Source organism: Arvicola amphibius, chromosome 1 (assembly GCF_903992535.2).
Source record: "Arvicola amphibius chromosome 1, mArvAmp1.2, whole genome shotgun sequence".
NCBI classification, from domain to species: Eukaryota; Metazoa; Chordata; class Mammalia; order Rodentia; family Cricetidae; genus Arvicola; species Arvicola amphibius.
In genome coordinates, this window is record NC_052047.1 from 121,817,693 (window position 1) to 121,824,572 (window position 6,880).

The window sequence follows — 6,880 nt, forward strand, 5'->3', positions numbered from 1 at the left end:
CCTTCATTCCTTTCTCCAAGTGAAAACATAATGATTTTTCATGGAGCATTCTTATTTCTCACATACGAATGAATCACTAAATCAATATGCATACAAATCTAAAGTGTCATGCTGTGAACAGATCTGCACTGACTACATCCTGGTGTCTTCTGCATTCTGAGCACACATAAAGAGTGAACACTGCACACACACACACACAAACATACACACACACACACACACACACACACACACACAAAAGACTGAGTAGGTTCTCCATTGGCCTTGGGATATCTTTTGCCAATAATATTTCTTCATTCCCATCTTTTGGTCTGTTTGATTTGGGGGTTGATTTTGGTAAAGATGGGCTTTAAAAGAGAACACAGAACTCTGGGGAGTCGCCATTTTGCTTTGAACAAAGCCATTTCCTGACCTGAGAATCGTGCAGAAGTATATGCAGTTCAACGGTAATATCTGAAGTCTATTAAGTATTTTTAACTGAAACAGCACCTTTGGAGAAATTTATAAGTAAATGTGCTTTTAAAAATGTCTCCAGAAAAATTTCTGTGAAATTGAAAGAGTTGAACTAAATTATTTCTAAATACTTCATGATCTTCAGAGTTTAAAAAGAAAACTTAATAGTAGGAAAAATTATTGAGCAACAGTTGGTCACTCAGGTGAATACTTCTTTTATGTTATGTCTCTGAATTCTGAATTTTGCTTTTACTATGTAGAACTATCAAAGGCAGTCATTCAGCCTTGGGTCTGTAGGGCTCTATCACGGTGACATAGCCTGTTTCCTTACTGCTGCTGAGCTAGATACAGTCCCCCACCCCATGTTGCCACATGCATCTCCCTTACCAGCAAAGGTACCACTGATCCTGAAGGCCTCCTGCTCCTTCTCCAAGGCTGCTTTTACCACAGTGCTGCCTCCTTCCTGCCTTCTCCTCTTCAGATGGCATCTATGCCACTGTGGCCTGGAGCCTCAGGTGTACAGTTGGGAGGATCATAATCCCTTGGGAGGAGAGTTTTTGTTTCTCTGGACAACCTGTGGTTAAAGGGGCAGACACGGCTAAGAGAGAGAAAGAAAATGCAGGGCACCCTCCTCCCCAGGCTCAGTGCCAAACAGCAAAGACTAAGCCTGCTTATTGGGGGATTATTCTCATTCCCAGAGCTGATATTGAGATCTATAATGCCCATTCTGAGTGCCCAAGGATGCTGGTGTAGCTGGATCTGACCTGCAAACCTGCCAGTTTAATATAGTCCAAAGAGAGTATAAGAACTGCTTCAAACTGCTGTCTTTCATTGAGTACCTACTGTGTGCTACCCTCTATTAAATGTCCTGATAATGTCTTGGGAAACCACCTTGAAACAATGTCACTGACTGGTATTTTTTTTATATTTGCCAAAATAATACATATTTTCTATCACAAGTACAAATTGCTAATTTTTAATGTAAATTATTTCTACTGTATATGAAATATACAGTTCATAGTAACATCTGAGAAAAATGCAATCTTCCTTCTCTACAGTGGCGCCGTTTCTTTCACTCTTGAATCCCCATTTGGTGTCAGAATAGAAGACTTGATGTGGCCACTGCCGGGAGATTCTATCACATTAAGGTTTCATCCCAGGTTTTTTTAGAAACACCCTTTCTTCTTTTCATATCCTTGGAGATGGAATATGTCACATGTAGGAGGAGGATGCTTGCTTGTCCTGGCCACCCAGAACCAGAATAACCACACAGAAAGTATATTAACTAAATCACTGCTTGGCCCATTAGCTTTAGTTTCTTACTGGCTAAATATTATATTAATTTAACCCATGTCTGTTAATCTGTATATCACCCTGTGACAGTGGCTTGCCAGCAAAATTTCAGCATGTCTGACTCTGGCGGCTCCATGGCATCGCTCTGACTCCACCCTTCTTCGTCCCAGCATACAGCCTATCTTTTCCTGCTTGCCTAAGTTCTGCCTTGCCATAGGCCCTTCCTTTTTGGGAAGGTGATGTGGGAGTCCCCTCTGTGTGCTGTAATTACCATTAATGAATAAAAAACTGCCTTGGTCCTAGAGCAGGGCAGAACTTAGCTAGGTGGGGAAAACTAAACAGAATTCTAGGAGGAAGAAGGGTAAAGTCAGAAAGACACCATGGAGCCACCAGAGTCAGACATGCTGAAACTTTGCCAGTAAGCCACTGTCACATGGCCATACACAGATTAATAGGAGATGGGTTAAATTAATATGTAAGAGTTAGTCAATAAAGTTAGAACTAATGAGCCAAGTGGTGATTTAATAAATGTAGATGGAATGGCGGGGCTGTATCCCGCCACCCGGCTAGCTTTACACCTGAAATAATTACACAGAAACTGTATTCTTTTAAACACTACCTGGCCCATTAGTTTCAGCCTCTTATTATCTAATTCTCACATCTTGCTTTAACCCATATTTAGTAATCTGTGTAGCACCACGAGGTGGTCGCTTACCAGGAGAGATCTTAACCTGCGTCCATCTTGGAGAGGAGAGGCATGGCGACTCACTATGGCGACTGCCTGAAGCATCTCCCAAACTCTGTTTCCTTTCTCCCACAATTCTGTTCTGTCTACTCCGCCTACCTAATTTTATGTCCTTTTAAAGGGCCAAGGCAGTTTCTTTATTAATCAACCAATGAAAGTCCTCCATCATTTCCCCTTTTTCTGTTTAAACAAAATGAAAGAAGGCTTTAACTTTAACATAGCAAAATTACATATAACAAAAAAGCTATCAAGCAAGAATTACAGTTACAATATATATATCTATTTTATCTTTTATCTTAACTAAGGAAAGCTATAACTATCTATTTATTCTTCAACTCCATCAAAGACTCCAGAAGGATATAATACTGCCTAAGTAAACAAGAAATATGCAACTTTCAAACTCTAGAAATGACAGAGACAACTCGTTGCCTGGACAGTCACCCAAAGTTCCTCTGTACCGTTGGGGCATCCATCTTCAGCCTTCATAGTATCCAGAGACATTTCCATGAAGCAGGAAATTCCAAAGACAGTTCAGTCACTATCTGCTGTGTCCTGCAGAATGTCTCACGGACTCTTTCATGAATCAGGAACCCTGAAAGACCATCTCACCTTTAGGCAAGTTCAGCAGTCCTCTTTCTGTGGGTTCTTTGTGTCCAGTTTATGCATCAGTCCAGGCAAGAGCAGTTTCTTCCCCAAATGGTTATCAAACTCCACAAGGAGCCTCTTCGATGCCCATCTTCCTCTTGAAGTAGATTGGTGCTGCCAGGAGCAGACGTGTCTCATTGTCATGAAAAACCCTAAGTTATTAAAACATTAAATGCCATATTCTGCAGTCTTTGAAAGATATGAAGAATGCCTATCTGAAATATATCTATGCACATCTAGAAAATCTAACTAACATGACTACAAATTTGACTATTATCGATGATTATCCATTAACAACCTATATTTCCTAATTATACATTACATTCTTAAATGAACTACACAATCACAATACCTAAATCAAGATCATAAATACATATACATATAACAAAATTGACCTTAAAATCTATACCAATGCAAATTATTCATATCTATATCATATCCCCTTTTAAATGTAAAAGAACATTTATAAACAATATTTGGGCAAATGGGTGCAGTTATTTCTCTCCAAACTGCTTCCTGCTGAGTTGGGGCGCTGTTATTTAGGACTTTCATGGTATAACCTGTTTGCTAGGTTCATCTCAGTCGGCAGTTGAGTGAAGTAATTTTTGAAGGTATTCACAGCAACCTTTCAGGAGGGCGTGGTCTATCATACCATATTGGGATAGAAGCAATCCACAGAGTCTCATCCTCTGTGAAAACAAAAGAAGACCCTCTTTTCCAAAGCATCATGTTCTTAGATCCCAATTCTGAAGTCATATCATTAAGATGTCCATTCTGGTCTAGCCTGTCAGCCCATATAATGAAATGTCTCTCTGTATTTAGCTCCTGTACGGTCAAAACTTTCAAAGAAAACACAATAAAATACATGATCCAGATTCTCTGTAAATTTTCCATTTTTACATGGCTTATTTTTTTTTTTTTTTTGCTTTTTTGAGACAAGGTTTCTCTGTTGCTTTGGAGCCTGTCCTGGAACTAGCTCTTGTAGACCAGGCTGGTCTCGAACTCACAGAGATCTGCCTGCCTCTACCTCCCGAGTGCTGGGATTAAAGGCGTGCGCCACCGCCGCCCGGCTACATGGCTTATTTTTACTCTATCACTTTACTTTATTCTGTTTCTTTAAAGACTTTACCCTTTTTTTAAAGGCATTAACTTTATTTTCTATATTTTTTCTTTTCTCTCTCAAGCCTACGTACATTCACCCAACATTGTGACTCATTTAAAAGGTCTTTTATGTCTGAATCTGTACTATTGTGAATCTGTAATTCTTTTACTGTTGAGAAACATGTTTGATTTGCGCCTTTACATTGCTAAGCACTTAAGACTCTAAGCTGTGACATTCCTAGGTCAAAAACAGGTACGGTGTGCTTGCCACGCCCAGGCCAACATGGCGGAGCTGCTTGTGAGTGAATCAGTTGCTGCTCTTGGCTGCAGAGCAGCGAGCTGTTCTGGATGTTGGCTCCACCTCTCTCCAATTTCAAAATGGAGGATGTACCATTTTGTGCTAGCTCTGGGGCCACCAGGTAGGAGCCTCAGTCAGCACTTTAACTCTGAGCATGTAGCACAGACACCCTTTTCATCCAAGTTACAGCCAAATCTGACACGCAGAGCACTGCCCGGTCTGAAAACATCTCTCTGTATGGCAGCAGGAATCTGCCATGCTATTCTGCCTGCCTAAGCCTGATTTTGCCATCTGCCGAGGTGCAGGCGGGAGTGCTGAGCCATTGGCCCGGTGTCAGAGCACTCTCCTTCCAATCCCAAACAGGCATTCACACAGTGCACATATATAAAGTACAGGCAAAATATCATCCATGTAGGGAAAATCAACAAGTCAATCATATATATATATATATATGTATATATATATATATATATATCTGTCTTAATTAAATTTTATGGTTCTAAGTAATAGAAACCGAGTCTGCACGGCTTAGAAGAGAAAAGAAACTTACAGGTTGTCAACTCAAGAGTGTATTGGTTAGTTACTCCATAGGATGGTCAAGATACAGGTGGACATTAGGACATGCAGGGTTCAAATATCATCTGAAGTGCTTTTGGGTCTCTTTTCCCCCAATATAGCTTTACTGAATTTGCTTTCCCTGAACATATAAAAGAAAACACAAGCTCTTGTTACAATTTCTATATTTTTCTTCTTTAAGATCCCTGTCCTAAAGAGGTTGGCTATTGAGTGTGTAATTTGGAAAAATCTGGAGAAGACCCTTGAATCAGGTTAAGTGCCACCCACAAGACCAGTCAAGAGAATAAGAGGTAAGGAGGAGGCCAGCAGGAGACAAGGATCAAGATTCAGACAGACCACCAAAGCTATCATGGTGATCATATCATTGACAACAGACTAGTCTAAGAACTTGGTTGCTGGGCAGACAAACCAAGGCATTTGACGCAGTTAGTAGACAATGGATGTTTGCCACATTCGGGTGCAGGAGATGGGAGCGTGAGACAGCACTCAATTTTCTCTCTCAGGGTTATCATGAAGAGAAGTTACTAAATTTTGGCCTACTTGCTCCTAATTATTCATCTCCTTGTGTGTTTCCTCATGTTAGTGCCTTCAGACAGCCCTGAGGCTCAGGAGGCTTGGCATCCTCTAGCCTCTTTGACTGTGACACACACCTTTGAACGACTGCTCTGGATTTTAGACTTGATCCTCTCTCCTTACGAAAGGCAGGCTGGATTCTGTTTCCTTGGCTGCTTACTTGGGTGGGGACTTCTTACTTCAGCTAAGCTGGTAAGATAATAAGTCATGGCTGGATTGAGGCCAGCCCTCAAGGTAGCATCTGAAAGCATTGGAGATTTTTCCCAGTGATAATAAGCCACAGGGACCTCATTAAGCAACCAAACCTAGGGGACATATAGGGCATGAAGTTTAGATCATTCTCTGGGCTTTTGGGAGTTCCTTCCATTTCTGGCAAGGTGGAGCTTCAGTATCTCTAAGGCAGCTTAGCTTTTAGGACGTCAAGTTATAGCGGATTAGAGAATCTACACGCAACCCTTAGGGAGTCATCTCCCTGACAAGGCAAGATGGAGGGCACAGAATCACCTCTGGTTCTATACCAATTTCCAATCCTTAGATTTCTGTGTCAGTTAGAAAATGTTTACCTAGTAATCAGCAGCTAACCTTTACATGGATATACTACTTTCTAATGCCTGGGATTGCTCATTACTCCAGTTAAATGCTCACAAAAATCTTGCGGAGCCAAAGAAGTAGATTCTGAGAGGCTCATCCATCACTTGGAGCCGCATCTTATCTTAACGCCTGCTTCTTCCTCTTTGTTGTCTGCATCAGTCTTCAGCTCGCTTGGGACCCCTGACACCTATGATAATAACAAGCAATTTGGGGGGATTTATCTATTTTATGTGTTGGAATGTTTTGTCAGCATGTTTGTCTGTGCGTCACATTTGTGGCTGGTGTCTAGGAAGTCAGAAGAAGTTATTGAATCCCCCGAGAGCCTGGAGTTACAGATGATTGTGAGCCACCATGTGGGTGCTGGAAATTGAAACAAGGTCCTCCACAAGAGCAAGAAATGCTTTTAACCACTGAGCCATCTCGCCAACCCTGATTAGTGCATTTTTAAAGAATGGTTCTGAGATCATCAATATGATTAGATGTTTATATACATGCGCAGTATTTAAACCTAGGACATTCATTTTTTTAAATGTCCAGATTGTTCAAATGCCTTCTCAGTGTCACTTTAGGTCCTTTTCACACAATCCCATAGACCTTTGCGAATT